The following is a 21,109-nucleotide window of genomic DNA, read 5'->3' on the forward strand; positions in this document are numbered from 1 at the left end:
CATTGGGGCGGTGCTCCTTCAGCGGGATGACTCCTCGTCATCTGGCTCCAGTGACGTATGCCTCCAGGGCCATGACACCCACTGAGCAACGGTACGCTCAGATTGAGAAGGAATGTCTGGGCCTCCTAACAGGGATAGTAAAGTTTCACGACTATGTTTATGGCCTGCCAAAATTCACGGTAGAGACGGACCACAGGCCTCTAGTCCACATTATCTAGAAGGATTTAAATGACATGACACCTCGGTTACAGCGAATTCTTCTTAAGCTACGCTGCTACGACTTTGAACTTGTCTACACGCCAGGCAAAGAGCTCATTGTTGCAGATGCCCTATCCAGGTCCATTAACACACCTTGTGAACAAACTGACTTCATCTTCCACATAGAAGCGCAAGTGCAATTGTGTGCCACCAACCTTCCGGCCTCTGATGAGCGGGTGGTCCAAATTCGTGAGGAAACGGCCAAGGATCCTCTGCTGCAGCGTGTGATGCAGCACCTTACCAATGGCTGGCAGAAGGGACAATGTCCCCAGCTCGACAACGTCAAGGACGACCTGACGATGGTGGAAGGCATCCTCCTGAAGCTCGACAGGATCGTGATTCCTCAGACTATGCGAGCTATGGTGCTCGGCCATCTCCATGACGGTCACCTTGGGGTCGAGAAATGCCGATGCAGAGCCCGGGATGCGGTCTATTGGCCGGGCATCAGCCAGGACATTGCCAACACAGTCCTCAACTGTCCTACCTGTCAGAAGTTTCAGCCAGCTCAACCCAAAGAAACGTTGCAGCAACACGGGATTGTGACCTCTCCGTGGTCCAAAGTAGGTGTCGACCTTTTCCACGCCAAGGGGCGTGACTACGTCCTTCTGTTCGAATACTTCTCCAGTTACCCAGAAGTGGTGAAACTGTCCAACCTCACGTCAAAGGCAGTGATCAAACCCTGCAAAGAAACGTTTGCCAGGCATGGGATATCGCTCATGGTAATGAGTGACAACGGTCCTTGCTTTTACAGCCAGGAATGGTCTGATTTTGCACAGTCCTACAACTTCCGTCACGTAACCTCCAGTCCCTACTACCCACAGTCAATCGGGAAGGCTGAGAAAGGGGTCCATATTGAAAAGCGGTTGCTGTGCAAAGCTGCAGACTCAGGCTCTGACTTCATAGAACATAGAACAGTACAGCACAGAACAGGCCCTTCGGCCCTCGATGTTGTGCCGAGCAATGATCACCCTACTCAAACCCACCCTATACCCGTAACCCAACAACCCCCCCCCCTCCCCCCCCCACCTTACTTTTTAGGACACTACGGGCAATTTAGTATGGCCAATCCACCTAACCCGCACATCTTTGGACTGTGGGAAGAAACCGGAGCACCCGGAGGAAACCCACGCACACACGGGGAGGACGTGCAGACTCCGCACAGACAGTGACCCAGCCGGGAACCGAACCTGGGACCCTGGAGCTGTGAAGCATTTATGCTAACCACCATGCTACCGTGCTGCCCGGTGGCGATGCTGGCATACAGGGCAACCCCACTGTCCACTGGGTTGTCTCCAGCGCAGATGCTCATGAATCGCACTCTGAGGACCACAGTTCCAGCCATCCATGTTCCAGACCTTGACCACCTCACAGTCGTACAGAAAATGCAGCAGTCCCGGGCCCAACAGAAGGCCACATACGATGCTCATGCCGCGGATCAACCCGAGCTGGCCCCAACTGATCATGCTCGTGTCCAGTTGCCTGAGGGTGGCTGGTCAGCCACAGCTGTGGTGATCAAACAAGTGGCCCCAAGATCGTTCCTTGTCCGCATGGCTGATGGCTCCCTGCTACGGGCACTGCAAAGAGTTCCACGCCCGCTACCTGACCGAAGTGCCCCGCCGCCTACAATGCTTCCTCCGGACGTACACTACCACGAGGCCACCGATCTGCCAGCAATCCTGCCAGCCCCCGTGACCACTGCGATGGCGGCGTTCCCGCCTATCCAAGTGCAGGCAGCTCCTGATCCACCTCTCCGGCGGTCAGCAAGAATTTGTCGCCCACCACAAAGACTAAATCTATTGACTGAACTTTTGTACATTTTGTTACCTCATCGATTTCACCTCTGTACATATCGTTTTGTTTGCCATGTATCTGTACTGTTGACACCTTCCTATGTATATACGTTAATTTCGACACCTTTTGTATATAGTCAGGCACATATACATATATATCCACACGCACACCTTATCATTTATTTATCTAAAAAAAAAGGGGGGGGGGAAATGTCATATTATCCACTCCTGTATATAATGAGGTGCAGACAGGCAGTGATTGACACACAGGATGACCAGTAAGCACACAGCACAGTGCAGCCAATCACCAGACAGGACACTACCACTATAAAGCCAGATGGCACTAGGTTTTCCGTTCTCTCTGGACCCAGCCACCGAGACAGTCAGAGTCCACGAGCTAGCCAGTGCAAACACCATGCGGTAGCTAGTAAGTCTGGACAGGCTAGTACTAGGTCTCCAGTCAGTTCAGAATAGTGTCAACCCACAGCTGATCATGCATATTAGTTATAACGTTGAATAAAATCATGTTGGATCTCCTCCAGTGTTCGAGGTCTGTCTCTCGCCACACTGCATCAAGTGCAGTCCACATCGAACCAACCTGCCTAACACATCACACTTGAGTGCTCCCAAGGTCAATGTAACATAGGCAAAGAGAGTTGACAGATATGTACACTTGAAATTCTTGTAGGTATACCCAAATTCTGGGATACCGGGAGTAATTCCTGAAATGACCCATACAGGTGCTTCCATCTCATGGATGAAAATCTGTCTGTCGACTTCACGTAACTCTTGCATCAAAAAAATTAAATCCATAGCATTTTGCATTAAATTTGTGACTCATTTTTACTAATCTTACCATCGATATAGATTTTCCAACTGATGGGATCTGTATGTGCTGGGGTTGAGAAATGGAACACTAACACATTTCAGCAGCTGCAGTAGGCACAGTACTTATGCATAAATGGTGTGTGAGCTGCATTTCCGGAATCAATGTGATGCTGTTGAACATCCACAACATTTTGATGGGTGCCTGATTCGTACAGTGCGCTTATCTCACTCCAATGACAAGCTTACTTAAAGTTCAGCCACATTCTATCTTCGAAGGATGAATCTTTTCAAGGGGAACTAATGTCATCTTTCTTACTCCACCCAATACTGTGAAAGGGTGATTATTTTAGTTCTCCTCCGTTGTTGAATCTTGTGAAAGCACAAGAGCAGGGCGGCAGGGTGATGCAGTGGTTAGCACTACTGCCTCACAGCCCCAGGGACCTGGGTTCAATTCCAGCCCCAAGTAACTGTGCGGGGTCTGTACATTCTCCCCGTGTCTGCTTGATTTCCTCTGGGTACTCTGGCTTACTCCCACAGACAAAAATATGTGCAGGTCAGGTGGATTGAACATGCTAAATTACCTGCTAGATTCCAAAAGGTACAAATAACGATAAGTTTGGTCTGATGTCTTTGTGCATACTAGCTTCATTTGCACCTTAACTCAGCTGATATTCCAGTGTAATGCTGATGAGTCACTGTGCAGTCTTTCAAATGAGGCTTTGAGGTGATGCATTTTGGGAGGACTGGCAAGGCAAGGGAATATGTAATGAATGGTAAGAAGTTGGCAAGTACAGAGGATGAGGAGGAGCTTGAGATGCATGTCAATGGATCCCTGAAAGCAGTCAGATAGGTAGATAAGGTGGCTAAGAAGGCATGAGGGATGCTTGCCTTTATTAAACAAGGCATAGAATATAAGAACAGGGGCATTATGCACAGACCACTCGTTAGGTCACAGCTGGAGTATTATGTTCAGTTCTAGTCGTCACACGATAGGAAGGATGTGGTTGCATTTGCAGAGGAGATTCACATAGATGTTGCCTTGGCTGGAGAGTTTGAGTTATGAAGAGAGGCAGAAGTTGTTTTCCTCAGAGCAGAGATGGTTGAGGAATATGGTTGAAGTGTCCAAAATTATGGGGCACGTAGATAGGGCAGAAAGGAAAGAACTTTTCCTCTTTGTTGCAGGGTCAATAACCAGGAGGCTTAGATTTAAGGTCAGGCACAGGAGATTTAGAGGGGATTTAAGTAAAAAAGATTTTTTCACCCAGAGGATGGTAAGAACTTGGAACTCACTACATGAAAGGGTTGTAGAGGTGGGAACCCTCGTAATATTTAAGATGAGCATTTGAAACACCATAGCATACAACACTATTGATCACGTGGTAAATGAGATTAGAATAGATAGGTGCTTGATGGCTGGTGCAGACGTGATGGGCCAAACGGCTTCTTTTTATGCTGTACAGCGCTATGACTCTATGTTAGTCCCTTCTTGTTCCTCCCTGCTTGGCCTCCAAAACACTCCCTTCGTGCACCTCGCCCTCCTCCCTAGCCGATCCTTCTCTGCCCATAAAGCAAGGGAGTTACCATTGAAGCTTTCAATGAGCCTGCTCCCATCCCAGCTGTGTCCACTACTGAGTTCTGGTGCTACTGAGACTGCTGGAGAGGCTGGATATTTAGAATATTCAGGGGTTTTCAAGGACAGGGCTTCCCCCCATTGAGGTGCATAAGTCCCGCTCCCTTCCTGTTTTGCCTGCTGACCGTCGGTGCTTTATGACTGCAAGGCAGTCTTATTTTAGGTGTTCTAGCTGACAACTCTTGCAATGGAGTTGGGACGGGGGGTCGGGGGAGGTGGGAGCAGCATTACATGTCCCAATAAAATCTAGCCCAATGTCATAACTTCCATGACCCAGAAGGACATTGATTTTCTCAGTGGATAATTGGGTATGGCTAGCAGCCAGGATTGTGTTCACCACACTATAGGCCGGATCTGGTTGCGCTATCATCGAATTTACTGTGCAGAAGGAGGCCATTCGGCCCATCGAGTCTGCACCTGCTCTTGGAAAGAGCATCCTACCCAAGGTCAACACTTCCACTCTATCCCCATAACCCAGTAACCCCACCCAACACTAAGGGCAATTTTGGACACTAAGGGCAATTTAGCATGGCCAAACCACCTAACCTGCACATCTTTGGACTGTGGGAGGAAACCGGAGCACCCGGAGGAAACCCATGCACACACGGGGAGGATGTGCAGACTCCGCACAGACACTGACCCAAGCCGGAATTGAACCTGGAGCTGTGAAGCAATTGTGCTATCCACAATGCGAACGTGCTGCACTAGAGAGGGTGAAGAGGAGATTCACCAGGACGTTGCCTGGACTGGAGTGTTTAGATTTAGATTTATTGTCACGTGTACTGAGTTCCAGTGAAAAGTATTGTTTCAGCTGCCAAGAGAGACTGGATAGGCTGGGCTGGTTTTCCCTGGAGCAGCGAAGGCTGAGGGGAGGGACCTGATTGAGGTGTACAAAATTGTGAGGGATGTAGACATGGTGTACAGGAAGGAACCTTTCCCCTTAGTTGTTCGGTCAATAACCAGGGGGCATAGATTTTAGGTAAGAAGTCGGAGGTTTATAGAAGATGTGAGGGGAAACCTTTTCACCCACAGGTTTGGTGGGTACCTGAACTCAGTGCCTGAAGGGTGATAGAGGTGGGAACCCTCACAACATTTAAGAAGTATTTAGATGAGCAATTGAAATGGTATAGCATACAATGCTATGGACTAAGTGCTGGAAAATGGGATTAAAATAGTTAGGCATTTGATGGCCGGCATGGATGTGATGAGCTGAATGGTCGACTTCCATGCTGTAAGTATGGAGATGGGTTTCAGCTTCCCAGGGAGGCATCTCCAATTCTTTCATTTTAAGCCAATCTTCTGTCCCTGGCTTTTCTGTAAGAGATGCAAAATTGACAGATGTCTGTAAGAGCCCAAATCTAGCCTCTGAAGCTTTGGATAATGATATCACTTCAAATGTCACCGATATGGCATAGTTGTGCTTAAGCATATGAGTAAGTGAGAGTGAATAACTGAAATGCAGTGAGAATAATAAGCCTTCCTCTGCTTCCTCATGCTTCCTCTGTCTTTCTATAGTGTCAGTTCATATAAATTCCATGGAAGCCTCATCAAACTGGCATTGCAGTCTCCATCTGGTGTGAGTTTGCTCCCTTGTCATGCTCCGCCTTGTATTGCAAGAAGAAAAGTAGCATTGAGATGTTGGAATTCTCAAACTGCATGAACTGACATCTGACTGTTCGCCCTGTGACCCTAATGGATGCAAATCCAGGCATAAGCATCATGCAGTTGGGGGTTAACTGCAAGTAATTGTGGGTATGGCCCTAGAAGGCTACAGTGTGTCAAACATGCGAGTTATAAATTGCTGCTGAAATTTTGCGCCCTGATGGTATCTGGCCACATATGACATGTTCGAAAGGATTATAGGATAGTCAACGTGCTTGGTAAGTGGCAGCAGTGAATGTGTGAAAGAAGCGCTTGGGGGGAATTGTTTGCCATTCATTGGCTATAAGGTTCTAAGCGTTTGCTGTAACAGGGTTCTTTTCATCCGGTCAACAAACTGCTTCCTAAATTTCTGCCAGTTACACCAAGTCATTAATACAGCATTTATTCATTATGTTGCCTTCGCCCAGGCAATCTGTCTGAACCTTCTGGAATGTCAAATAGGGCATCACTTCCATGACAACATGTAAGCATTCCATCTGCGATTTAGTTTGGGTTTCGTCTTCTGTTAAAGTACACAGTGAAGCATTTTCACTTGTTCATTGCTAGATTGGAGGGACAGCGAGAGTCTGTTCCCCCTTTGGGAAAGAAAAATATTACTGGGAAATCCTTCTAAATTGCCTCCTTAAGGGCAGCACGGTGGCACAGTGGTTAGCATTGCTGCCTACGGCGCTGAGGACCTGGGTTCGAATCCCGGCCCTGGGTCACTGTCCGTGTGGAGTTTGCACATTCTCCCCGTGTTTGCGTGGGTTTCACCCCCACAACCCAAAGATGTGCAGGGTAGGCAGATTGGCCACGCTAAATTGCCCCTTAATTGGAAAAAATAATTGGGTACTCTAAATTTATAAAAATAAATAAATAAATAAATAAATAGCCTCCTTACTGACTTCAAGCAGCTTCCTACCTCAGCAAGAAGGTTCCCAACCTTTCCACCAATCTGTTGTAAGGGTTTTGGTTTTTTCACTAAGAGCTCTGGGAGCTTGTATTAGTAAACATAAACCACCTGCTAACAACTCATAACTAAGTAATAAGCATAATTTTTATCAGTGTCACAAGTAGGCTTACATTAACATTGCAATGAATTTACTATGAAAAGCCCCTAGTCGCCACATTCCCGCTGAGGGAGAATTCAGAATGTGCAAATTACGTAACAGGACGTCTTTCGGGACTTGTGGGAGGAAACCGGAGCACCCAGAGAAAACCCACGCAGATATGGGGAGAACGTGCAGACTCCACGCAGACAGAGACCCAAGCCAGGAATTGAACCTGGGACCCTGGAGCTGTGAAGCAACAGTGCTAACCACTGTGCTAACGTAAGTACATATCCAGGATCCAGCCATGCAATGACTCTGTCTCTGTGCTGCCCTCTTCCAGACTCTACTACATACAGTGACTACATACAGATTATGTGGGCAATACTGTTTTCCCATTTCCACATTAACCCTTGTTCTCCCAATCACCCTTATCTACACAACCTTCCCCTGGGATAAGCAATCAGTGGCAGGACCACACTGGAAAATTTAACTGATGATATTTTCTGATTTTCCTGACCTCAACAAACCTGTTTTCAAAGATCTGGGATGAGTTCTCCCATGAATCCTCAAAACCAAGTTCAACATGCAGTGAAAGGAAAGTTATCTATCGAAATGCCAAAAGAAGGGAAAGACACAGGGCTGGCGTCTCCGTTGGAGATGTTCTCCCACCGGAGCTGAATTGCACTAGTTTTACGAACCCTTGTGGCTGCAAAGTGGAATGCAATTCTCTATTCCTTGCCATGCAAATTTATCCATGGCATGGGATACGAGGGGATTCCTGGGAGAATCGCGATTTCGGCCCGCCATCTTGAGTGGGTGACCCAACGGCAATAGCCCCGCAGCCGGCACCCCCTGTACCACAAATCTGCCCTGACCCCACCTCCCACACCTTAAATTGGCTGCGACCCCGTAGCCCACAGCACAAATCAGCCTCTCCACCGCAAATCAGCCACAACTGCCCCCCACCCCAAGTTGGCCACGATCCCCCAGCCCCGCGATTCAGCCATAACCCCCTCCCCATTGCACTTCAGATTAACGACCTCCGATCCACTGCAAATTGGCCATGAATCCCACTCTGCCCGCACCACATGGCAGCTCCCAACCCCCAGATTATCTGAGTGCCCCCTACCCCCAGGAATGGTGGTGAACTCACCCGCCAACCTCCCACGAACCTTGGAATATTACAGAGAAGGAGGTGCTGGAGTTATTAAAGCGCAGCAAGGTAGACAAATCCCCAGGACCTGATGAAATGTATCCCAGGATGTTGTGGGAGGCTAGGGAGGAAATTGCCAGCCCCCTAGCTGAGATATTGAAATCATCGACAGCCACAGGAGAGGTACCTGAAGATTGGAGGGTAGCAAATGTTGTGCCCTTGTTTAAGAAGGGCTGTAGGGATAAGCCTGGGATCTATCGACCGGTGAGTCTTACTTCTGTAGTGGGTAACTTGTCAGAAGGTATTCTGAGGGACAGGATCTACAGGCATTTAGACAGACAAGGGCTAATTAGGGAAAGTCAGCATGGTTTTGTAAGGGGAAAGCCATGTCTCACGAATTTGATTGAGTTTTTTGAAGGGGAAACCAAGAAGATAGATGAGGGCAGTGCAGTCGACGTTGTTTACGTAGACTTCAGCAAGGCCTTGGACAAGGTACTGCATGGTAAGTTGTTGCAAAAGATTAAATCTCACAGAATCCAGGGCGAGGTAGCCAATTGGATACAAAATTAAATTTTGCAACCGAAGCCAAAGGGTGGGTGTGAAGGGTTGTTTTTCAAACTGGAGGGCTGTGAGCAGCGTTGTGCCTCAGGGATCTAGATGAGAATGTAGGAGGCATGGTTAGTAAGTTTGCAGATGGCACCAAGATTGGTGGCATAGTGGATAGTGAAGAAGGTTATATAAGATTGCAACAGGATCTTGACCAATTGGGCCAGTGGGCCGATGAATGGCAGATGGAGTTTAATTTGGATAAATGTGAGGTGATGCATTTTGGTGGATTAAATCAGGGCAGGACCTACTCAGTTAATGGTAGGGGGTTGGGGACAGTTGCAGAACAAAGAGATCTAGGAATACAGGCCCATAGCTCCTTGAAGGTGGAATCGCAGGTGGACAGGGTGGTGAAGAAGGCAATTCAGCATGCTAGGTTTTATTGGTGAGAATATTGAAAACAGGAGTCTTGTTGAAGTTGTACAAGACTTTGGTCAGACCACACATAGAATACTGTGTTCAGTTCTGGTCACCCTATTATTGGAAGGATATTGTTAAACTAGAAAGAATGCAAAAGAGATTTACAAGGAAGCTACCAGGACTGGATGGTCTAAGTTATAAGGAGAGGCTGCATAGGTTGGGACTTTTTCCCCTGGAGCATAGGAGACTTAGGGGTGATTTTATAGAGGTCTATAAAATAATGAGGAGCATCGATAAGGTAGATGGTCGGCATCTTTTCCCAAAGTTAGAGGAGTCTAGAACTAGAGAGCATAAGTTTAAGGTGAGAGGAGAGAGATACAAAAGAGATCAGAGGGATAATTTCTTCACACACAGGGTGGTGAGCAGCTGGAACGGGCTGCCAGAGGCAGTGGTAGAGGCAGGTCCAATTTTGTCCCTTAAAAAGCATTTAGACAGTTACATGAGCAGGGTGGGTATAGAGGGATATGGGCCAAATGCAGGCAAGTGGGACTAGATTAGTGATAGAAACTGGGCGGCATGGACAAGCTAGGCCATAGGGCCTGTTTCCATGCTGTAAACATCTATGACTCTCTGACTCTATTGTAATATTGGGATCCCTCTCCAGGGACCCCTCTAATAATAATAACAATAATCTTTATTATTGTCACAAGTAGGCTTACATTAACACAGTAATTAAGTTACTGTGAAAAGCCCCTCGTCACCACACTCTGGCACCTGTTCGGGTACACAGAGGGAGAATTCAGAACGTCCAATTCACCAAACCAGCACGTCTTTCGGGACTTGAGGGAGGAAACCGGTGCTTTCTAATAGAGGAATCCCCACAGGCACCCCTGTAATAGGGGGACATGCCATAGGGATCCAAACAATAAGCAGACCACCCACAGGACTCATGTAATAGGGGACACCTCACAGGGACCTCGATAATATTGGACCACCCACAGAGATCCTCTGCCTAAAGGAACCCCCTCCACAGACCCTCCCCCACACACAGACCCTCCCCCACACACAGACCCTCCCCCACACACAGACGCCCCCCCCCCCACACACAGACCCCTCCCACACACAGAACCACACACACACAGACCACCTACACATACAGAACCCCTCCACACAAAGAGTCACACCGCCCACTCAGACTCCCCCACCCCAAAGAGAGGTAAATGCAGTGAAAGCACATGCTTGAGTGATTGGAATACACTTTGTGCAACTTTCATCTCTTTGATGTGGGCAATGTTTGCAAACATTGGTGTTACACTACTGAAGCCACTGAAGCGTGAAGGGATGTGAATGGATCAAAGCAGCAGATGGTTTTCATGAGCTGTCAATCACAAATGACTACTGGAAAGCCAAAAGCCATGAATAAGTTGCAGACAGTGAATCTGTGGGAACCTGATGCAGGCACAGCAGCACACCTTTGAGGAATGGACACATGGAGCTGCAAGGTAGTTGTACAGCTGTAATGGTTCCCACAGCCCGATCTGGACGTCTTTCCAGCTTCCAAACGAGGGTCTGTTTTCTGGGGGTTTCATTATGAAGGGGGGGAGGGCGAACTGTGTGTGGGCTGATCTGTGTATGGGTGGTTTGTGGAGGGGTTTCTTTAGGCAGGGGCTTCCTGTGGATGGTCCCCCTATCGCAGAGGTGCCTGTTTTGGAATCCCCCAATCACAGAATTTGGGGCTGCTGTGAGGTGCGGTGTGGGGAAAATGTTCTTGAATGGTCTGTTCAATAGTGGTCGGGGGGGGACAATGATTGCTCCATTGGCCCATCACAAGGTCCACCACATCAAGTTCACCATTGTGGCGATCACAAGTGAACCTCCCGCATGTGATTCCCGGCCGCGGGGACAGGAGAATCACAGGAGGGTGGAGAAGAGAGCGGCGGACCTGCTAAATAGTTGCAAATGGATCATTATGATCTATTTGCATTTATTCCCATGCTCCCGCTGGCGTGCAGTGTGGAACTCGTTTACATTGCCAGTGAGGGGTCGGAGCATGGCATTCTGTTCGGCCCCTGACGCCGATCCCAATTTTGCCCCAACACACAATTCTCCATCTCACCGGGGAATGCATTTTGGGCGTACCAAGGATGCTGAATCCCGCCCACATTTTTTAGTTGCATACCAAGAAAATGGATGAATGGGCAACTGGAGCAAATGTACAAGAAAGGGAAATAAAAATCATAGCACAGCAATCTGATTTAAAAAAAATCTTCAGACCTGAAGTAAGAATAATTCTGCTTCATAGAACAATTTAGTCGTAAGCTTAAACTTTAATTTTGGTCGAACTAAACATGGTCCAAGTACGTTTCTTTGAAGTCATCTGTGATTCGTCCAATCATTCAATCAGACCTATACAAAAATAACACTTTGCACATTATTCCTATTTAATAATAATCTCAAAAGCAATATTGCAAATTATTACATTAATGCAATGTACTTTAAAAAGTGGTAATTGTCTGCACAGGGCATAACAGGGAAATGCTCCATATCTGGTACAGAAAAATCTAATCATGTTTTAATGGCAGGCTATTTAAGTTATTTCTGAGGAGCCTGTGGCTACATTGCCCTTCAATGATTGTACTTTTCTCCTGAAGATTCACATCATTATGTCACATTGCTGTAGGTCACTCAGTTAGAAATGTGAAATCATGTTAGGTAATTTAAGAATTGCTTCCACAAGAGATTTTCATTTTATCAGAAGATAAAACGACAAACCCATGTTCCTTTAGGTTCTATTTTATGCCATTCTGCCCCTGCGGACTTGAGTTGGAATATATGGGATGAAAAGCACAGAATTCCCTTCCCATTTCACACTCTACTCAACTGTTATAAAGATCAGCTTTCAACATAGCTGGAGCAGCAAAGTATCTCAGATACTTAAATTTAAGTACCCAACTCTCTTCCCAAGAGATGTGGTGATATGCATCACTGTAGATACACAAGGGGTTAATGTAAGTACACGTAGACTAGCTAGAATCTAGAGGGAGCACCAGAGATATGACACACAGACACTCAACCAATAGGTCAGTAAGATAGGACATGACTAATGGGCATTCGCGATACTCACAGAGGTGACACTACCACAGGGGGGCATTACACCAACCCATATATAAAGGACACAGCACATGATCTTTCTCTTTCCAGTGGAGACACTCAGTGAGTACAGACACAGGGTTGATTCAATATCACACCCACCAAGTGGATTGTAGCAGACTGGTTCGTCAGTCTGAGTAGCTATAGCAGGATTAACAGTAGTGGCGAATCCAAGTAGGAGAATTGTAAATAGTTTAATAAACATGTTGAAGTTATCTCCACGTCTGAACCTTCCTTTGTCAGAGTGAACATCAAGGAAGCAGCTTATGCTATGCCAAGAGCATAACAAGACAGAGACTAAGTGAAAACTCATTACTGATTTGTTAATTCAACCTCAGTCTTCACGTGTCGGTCTAAGGCGGCAGCAATAACCATTTTGAATGGTATATTAAATTGTCCTTTTTGTGTTCTTCAATTAATTCAAGAAAAGCGTCTAGTTATATTTTTAAACCGTGTGTAATTGTCGGCTCAGGGTTTGCAGCCTAGTGCAAAAACTCAACATTTGTTCTTTGGAATTTGCGTGCTGGTACATCAGGGCTAATAAAATTCAGCATGAAAATCAGATCTGGGGTTAGGAGGTATCCGGCTGGGAAAGAAAAAGAAAGGAAGCAAACTCTTGTTAAGCTAAAAAATGGCTTTGGATTGGTTTCTGCTGCATGCCCTGCCCAGTTAAGAGACAATAATCTAATAGAATTGTGGAGGGAATTGTCTGTCATTTTAAAAGTTGATGGGGGGATTTTTTTCTGTCATTTAGAATATAAATTGCCCAGGTCTTTGTAATTACCACTACATAATTGTCCTTTGTGAAAACCTGTGCCTGCAATTCACCAAACTTACTTCATTCACTTCACTTCACACATAACTGTATATGCACTCAAAATCCATCTTAAATGCTTATAACACAAGCTCTCCACTGCTGTTTCCTTGCCTTTTGTGAAATTGACAACTGATAAAATGCAGGTACTCCTAATTCTATTTTGTATTCTCCAAAAGCAGCCTCGCCAGCCCTGACTCTGAAAGCTTTTTGCTTTATTGAGGAAAGAGATGAAAGCCATACATGACATCTCCTTTATAAAGGTCTTCTTGGGAAAGCATGGGCTTGATTAATAGGACAATTCTCTTTCACTGGGAAGAGAAGAAATGACCTTCGATCCTATCATAAGAAGAAATTGAAACTAGGCTATAATCAAAGCACTAAGAAAAACTACACCACATATCATTTGCAATCATTGATGGGCTTGGTCTTTGAACCAAGACTCCATTCCATCAATATCTTAATTCTCCATTAGCCGACAGACTTTCTTTTGAAAGCAAGTTTTAAGTCATATTTTATCAACATTAATTTACTACTGTGTTATCCTTTCATTAATATGATATCTATAGTGTCAGCCCTTTCTTAAGATTTCAGCATTAATGGACAGGAAGTTATAAGGAGCAGACATGCAAATTCTTAACATGTTCTTCTGCTCGGATCCACTGTCGGTGCACAAACTGATCAAACTGTTTAGCACAGGGCTAAATCGCTGGCTTTGAAAGCAGACCAAGGCAGGCCAGCAGCACGGTTCAATTCCCGTAACAGTCTCCCCGAACAGGCGCCGGAGTGTGGCGACTAGGGGCTTTTCACAGTAACTTCATTCGAAGCCTACTTGTGACAATAAGCGATTTTCATTTGCATTTCATATCTGCGGATGGTTGGAATTGGCCTTGGGTGCCAAGGTAAATCATGGCAAGAGCGAGCCATATTCATTGGGAACTGGGATGATCGATCCCTTTGCCCCTGCACTGTCAGGTCAGATGGCCTTAAGGTGCAGGGGATATAGTTTGAAGGGACCAGTTCGCATGTTAAAAACTGAAAGGAGTGAGTAGATATAATGAACCAAAAACTGGGTATGTGGGAATGACATTCCCTCTCTATTGTTGGGAAGAACCTGGTCATCAGTGCGAGGTACCCTTAGTTTTGCTGTATGGCCCATTTCTCACTCCAGCGCAGTGGCGATTACCTGAGCCTTTTTCTGCTCCATCTAGGTGTCAAAAATGAATCACGTTTGAAGAGATGTGACGTACAAACCTTTAGCTAAGGGAAGAAAAAAAAATGCCCAACCCCAGCCTAATGCTGATGGCCACCTTTGTGTGTGACTGCATCAAGCAGTGCACAGCTCCTCAGCACACAAGTACCAAGTGTCACTAGGTGCGGAGGTTCTACCTGTCCCCAATGCTGCGAAGGATGGGTCTGGCCACACTGCCATGGAATGATCCAAGTTGCTGGACCGTGCCGTACCACTCAACCTTCATGGAGACATTTATGCAGAGAAACACCTTCCACCACAAGTCTATTAGGCAGAGGCCTGCAAGTACTGTTCTAAAGGCCCATTGGGGAAATGAGATAGTAGATCCTGTTGGATGGTTCCCTGAGCAGACTGTCAGGTCATTTGACAGAATGCCTCTGTAGTGATCTCTGTATATGTAAATGCATGAAGGGTTAATGTGCAGTCAATACAGTCAGATATAGTTTGAAGGGACCAGTTCGCATGTTAAAAACTGAAAGGAGTGAGTAGATATAATGAACCAAAAACTGGGTATGTGGGAATGACATTCCCTCTCTATTGTTGGGAAGAACCTGGTCATCAGTGCGAGGTACCCTTAGTTTTGCTGTATGGCCCATTTCTCACTCCAGCGCAGTGGCGATTACCTGAGCCTTTTTCTGCTCCATCTAGGTGTCAAAAATGAATCACGTTTGAAGAGATGTGACGTACAAACCTTTAGATAAGGGAAGAAAAAAAAATGCCCAACCCCAGCCTAATGCTGATGGCCACCTTTGTGTGTGACTGCATCAAGCAGTGCACAGCTCCTCAGCACACAAGTACCAAGTGTCACTAGGTGCGGAGGTTCTACCTGTCCCCAATGCTGCGAAGGATGGGTCTGGCCACACTGCCATGGAATGATCCAAGTTGCTGGACCGTGCCGTACCACTCAACCTTCATGGAGACATTTATGCAGAGAAACACCTTCCACCACAAGTCTATTAGGCAGAGGCCTGCAAGTACTGTTCTAAAGGCCCATTGGGGAAATGAGATAGTAGATCCTGTTGGATGGTTCCCTGAGCAGACTGTCAGGTCATTTGACAGAATGCCTCTGTAGTGATCTCTGTATATGTAAATGCATGAAGGGTTAATGTGCAGTCAATACAGTCAGATGATCACTAGAGGACAACACTAACAGGTAATATAAAAACAAGCTCAATCTGTTTTCCTGCTCTCTTCGGGTGTGGTGTAGCTGGAGACCAGGAGTATAGTAAGCTCAGAGTGTATTAGTATAATATTCATAGTTAATTTAATTCCATCTTGTTTAATTTCACTCCTGGTAAAAGTATTGAAGAATCAAACTCACAAGTAAATTGCTTACTTATTCAATAAAGTATTTGTTATCACTGGACGACTTTGAGTGTTCATCATCACAGTTAAGTTCAACTCGGCATAAACAAATGAGTAACGTATATTACTCCCAAGTAATATAACATGGATCAGGCTAAAAACTTTAAGAAAGATTACTAAGAAGATTAGGCAAGAAAAGAGAAAACTCCAGTACCGGCTATTCAACTGTGGAAGACTTTGCAAAAATCGGATCCTCGACAACCAATCGACTTGATGGACCACTTTTGAGCTCCATGGCAGCTGAAAACTACCGGTAATTTAAATTTAAACTGGAAACACTTTAAGCAACTGTTCCAACTTTATTTGGAAGCACATGATCTAAATACTGCCTCTGAAGCCAGCAGAATAGCACTGTTACTGTCAGTGGCAGGTCAGCAAACTATAGAGATATATAACTCATTTATATTCACAGAAAGTGAAGATAAAAGCAAATTTGGTGCGATTATCGCAAAGTTTGATGACCACTACAAGATGCAGACGAATGAATACTGGATCCATTTTAGATTTCATAAAAGGTTGCAAAGAAACGGCGAACCGATCACGAGCTTTGTCACCGACTTAAAACTGCGAGCGCAAACATGTAATTTCGATGATTTACAAGATTCATTAAGAAGGGATCAAATTGCTTACAGACTTAATGATGAAAGATTGAGAGAAGCATTATTGAGACAAAGCGATCTAACGCTCAAACTCGTGATCGAAAAATGTATTTCGCATGAGCAAAGCAGAAATCAATATTTGGAGTTTTAGCACCAGGATAATAGCACTAAAATCACCACGCGGTTGAGAGTGTTATAATGGTGTTGCAGGCAGCAAAGGAGCGTATTCAGGATGGCGGCTACCTTGCGCGTGCACATTCCAGCTCGGGACATACACAGTTCATACAGATATGCTCAAGAGAAGAAACCTGTGCATGCGTGAACGTGCATCATGCATCCGTGAGATGATGTCATAACGGGCTACCGATGTGGTAATGCCCACTTAAAGGAGAAATGCCCTGTACAAGGTAAAAGCTGTTTAAAGTGCTCCAAGCATAAACACTTTTCCCAAGGCAAGTCAACAGCGATATATCAGACTCCAACACAGAAACAACAACATATCAATGTTCGCAGCATTGATAAGATGGAGAATCACAAATCTAAGAAAGTTTTTCAGACAAAGAGGATTATTTTTCCCTGGAGAATACTGTCTTCGTAGGAATCAGGAACTTCAATCAACGACCAGGCTCCTAAACAAATAAATTACATTGACTCCAACAAATAAATTACATTGACTCCAACATTGAATTACCACAACAGTGCAAGTGAATAATTTCTCAATCCTATTCAAACTTGACATTGGTGCTTCGGCAAACTTGATGACTTGCAAAAATCTCGCACCAATCCAAGGAAATTACGAGATGATGCCTGCTGCATGCAAGTTAAAAGACTACTATGGCAACCAGATTGCTTCCAAAGGATCACGCCATTTGAAAGTAGTCAATATGAAGGTTAAGAAAGAACTACATTTCAAAATCATGACCAGAAATCTTTGCTGTTAGGTACTCAAGCTTGCAAGGACTTGCGGCTTGTCCAAAGAATCTTCATGAATAACAAAGACACATCATGACTGGATGATGACATCCAGTAACTGCTTAGTGAATACCCTGATGTATTTCGAGGTATGGATCCATTACCATATTAATACAAAATGTGCTCAAGAAGAATGCATTAATTTGCCAAGGAGGGTACCAGCTTCTCTGTGTGAAAGGCTGTAAGCAGAATTACAAACGATTAGTCTCAAGAAATCATCTCAAGAGTCACGCAACTGACTGACTGGGTCAGCTCGTTGGTCTGCGTCAAGAAACCTTCAGGTGATCTCAGAATCTGTATGGATCCCAAAGATCGAAACAAGAACATCTGTGGAGAACACTACCCTATCCCCAAGCAAGAGGAGATAACTTGTGAGATGGCAAACGCTCGCATTTTTACTAAACCCGATGTTTCACCTAGACTACGTTCTCATCATAGACTACTACTCCAACTTTCCTGAAGTGATGAGACATCCAAATCTTACTTCCACGTCAGTGATAAAGGCTTGTAGGGAGACATTTACGAGACATGACATTCCGCAAATCGTTACGTCAGATAATGATCCTTACTTCACGATCTGGGAGTGGACAGACTTCTCCAAATAATACAATTTCAACCATATCACCTCGAGTCCACACTTTCCTCAGTCAAACAGCAAAGTAAAGAAAGGTGCGCACATTGTAAACCAATTAATAAGCAAGGCAAGTGATTTACAATCCATCCGATATTCACTTGGCTTTACTTTCATATAGAACCTTACCATTAAGCTCAGAGCTATCTCCGGATCAAATGCTTTTCAATCGTGATGTGAGAACAATGCTGCCCAAAATACAAATCAACAATCCAGATCAATCATGTGTACTGAGTAAGATTGAACAACGCAATAAACAACAACATTGTTATGATCTACATGCGAAACCACTGAAACCACGAACAGCAGATGATATGGTCAGACTTCGACATCCAGAAGGAGGATGGTCTCAAACCGCCACAGTAATCAGACACACAGCAACATGTTCATATATTATCAAGACTGCAGAGGGTGTACTAATTCAATTAAATCGGTGAGACCTTTTAAAGATACAAATTCCACAATCGGTATTTCCAACGTTGAATTTACATCGATATCTGAAGCACCAGCACTTGAATATCAGAAAAACAGCTGACATTGATCAGAAGGACATTAAAATATCAACCACCCCATGTCAACTGAGAAGATCAAGCAGAAGGCGACGTAAACCCATCGTTTAAATTTGTGAACATTGAACTGATTGATTCATTGCCTCTGTATAATGCATGACAAACTGCATTGCTTCTTTATATACACAGAAAAAGAGGAATGTAGTGATCTCTGTATATCTAAATACATGAAGAGTTAATGTGCAGTCAGTACAGTCAAATGATCACTAGAGGGCAACACTAACCGGGAGTATAAAAACAAGCTCAATCTGTTTTCCTGCTCTCTTTGGGTGTGTTGTAGCAAGAGAACAGAAGTGTATAGATAGCTCAGAGATTAAAGTATATCATTCAAAGTTAATCTAATTCTATCTTGTTTAATTTGACTACCGTAAAAAGTATTGAAAAATCAAACTCACAAGTAAATTGATTAGTTACTCAATAAATAATTTGTTTTCACTGGACGACTTTGAATATTCATCATCAAAGTTACGTTCAACTCGGCATAAACAAATGAGTAACATATATTACTTCCAAGTAATATAACAGCCTCATCACCAGAACTTTCAAACAAGCACCAAGACTTAGCTTGGTTGGTGATGAGAAAGGCCCGAGCCATCAGATCCTTTCTACAGGCCCGGAGACTCACCCCATCTGCATGTTGCCCTCGAGGTGACTGTGGTGGGAGAGAGAACGTTGTCCACCAACTCGTGGAATGTGCCTTTGCAATGAACGTCTGGAGAGTGTTGAAGTGTTTTTATATCGAGGGTCATCCTGAGCATCACGGTGACGCATGATTCTGTGCTCTGCGAGTTGTTCCCAGGGTCGCACACTGAGACAAACATTAGCTGTTGCTGGGAGATCATCAACGTGGTGAAAGATGCTCTTTGGTCTGCCTGAAAGTTGGTCGTCCAGCGCAAAGAATTGTCCCTGACTGAGTATTGTAGATTGGCACATTCCAAAGCCCAGAGCTTTGTGCTGAGGGATGCACTAAAGCTTGGGGAAGCAGTCACAGAGGCGCAATGAGGAAAGGTCACTGTCTGAGACCTTTCAGCCATAGTGAACTGGGGGGGAGTGGAATTGTACAGAACCTCTTCGGGCTGTATGACTTACCTTGAATGTGTATGTATATGGTGAATATTACATGTATCGTAAGTGTATTGAAGCACCCCAGAGTGCAACTTTATCTGGGTATGCAAGTTAAATTCCATAGCACCATTTGTAATGACCATTTTGTAATGTCTGTAATGTGTTTTAGGCTGTATTGAAGCAGAATCATCTTAAGAGTACAACATGACGTATGTTGAGAACCTGAATATTAGCGAACTTGGTTTGATGGCCATTTTGAAATGTTTGTAATGTTCTTTCTGATATTTTATGAATAAAGTATATTTTTGCAGCAAATAAAAACATGTTCTCCTGGTGGGCAAGGTTCCCCACTGCCAGTACGATTTTCTATAATGTAAAAGGATTTTAACTCCCATCGGTTTTCCGGCAGGAAGTTTGATTCCCTCCCATGGAATAATCAGAGATGAGTCGGGCGGGATTCTCCGATCCTACGACAGAGTCCCCTCGCCATCGTGAAGACTGTCGAGTTTCACAATGACGCGAAACGGCCCCGATCGCGATCGATTCAAGCCCCGGAAATGGGCTAGGAGCGGGACCGCGACGATCACGGGGATTGTGGCGCGAAAGCAGCGTCATCAACACGCGACGCCCGAATGACGCCGCGCAGCGTCTTAAAGGGCGCGATCCGTGCACGGAAGGACCCAGGACGAGAAGAAGGAGGAGTGATGGCTGAGCCCCGAAGAGCCGCCCCGAGATTCCGGGACACGGTCCTGGACACCCTCCTCGATGAGGTGGAACTACGAAGGGCCATCCTCTGCCCGAGACATGGGCATCGCCAGCTGTCCAGCACAGTGAGGCGCGGCTGGCGTGAGGTTGGCACGGCCAGGGGTGCTGTGGGGCACACCCCCCGGTCCGGGGAGCAGTGCAGAAAGAATCTCCACGACCTCACTAGGGCTGCCAGGGTAAGTGCCACAAGGGTGCCCCTGGGTCACAACCAACCCCCCCCCCCCATGTCCCTCATCAAACCCCCTCCCCCGGGCATGAGGGAGAGGGGGCGAGAGGAGGGGCGGAGGGTGAACAACGTTGTACTCGACCCACATGAGCACCGCGACCCCCTGGAGAGATGCCATGGTGTGGCTCCAACTTTCCCCCCACCCAGCATTAATGTAGCCTATATCTGAATGCCTTGACGATACCCGCCTAATTGTGATTCTCTATCCATGCCTCCCCCAACAGGACAAGACAGCTCACAATCACCGTGAGTGTATGAGAACTGGAGGGGTTTGTCTGTGCTGCACACCTAACCGTTTTCGAGCAGAGGGCACTGGACCTCGCTGGGGGATCCACCACCCGGGAGGTCGCGCAATGCGAGGTTGGAGGCACAGAAGCAAGTGA

The sequence above is a fragment of the Scyliorhinus canicula genome, chromosome 2 (assembly GCF_902713615.1).
Source record: "Scyliorhinus canicula chromosome 2, sScyCan1.1, whole genome shotgun sequence".
Classification (NCBI taxonomy): Eukaryota; Metazoa; Chordata; class Chondrichthyes; order Carcharhiniformes; family Scyliorhinidae; genus Scyliorhinus; species Scyliorhinus canicula.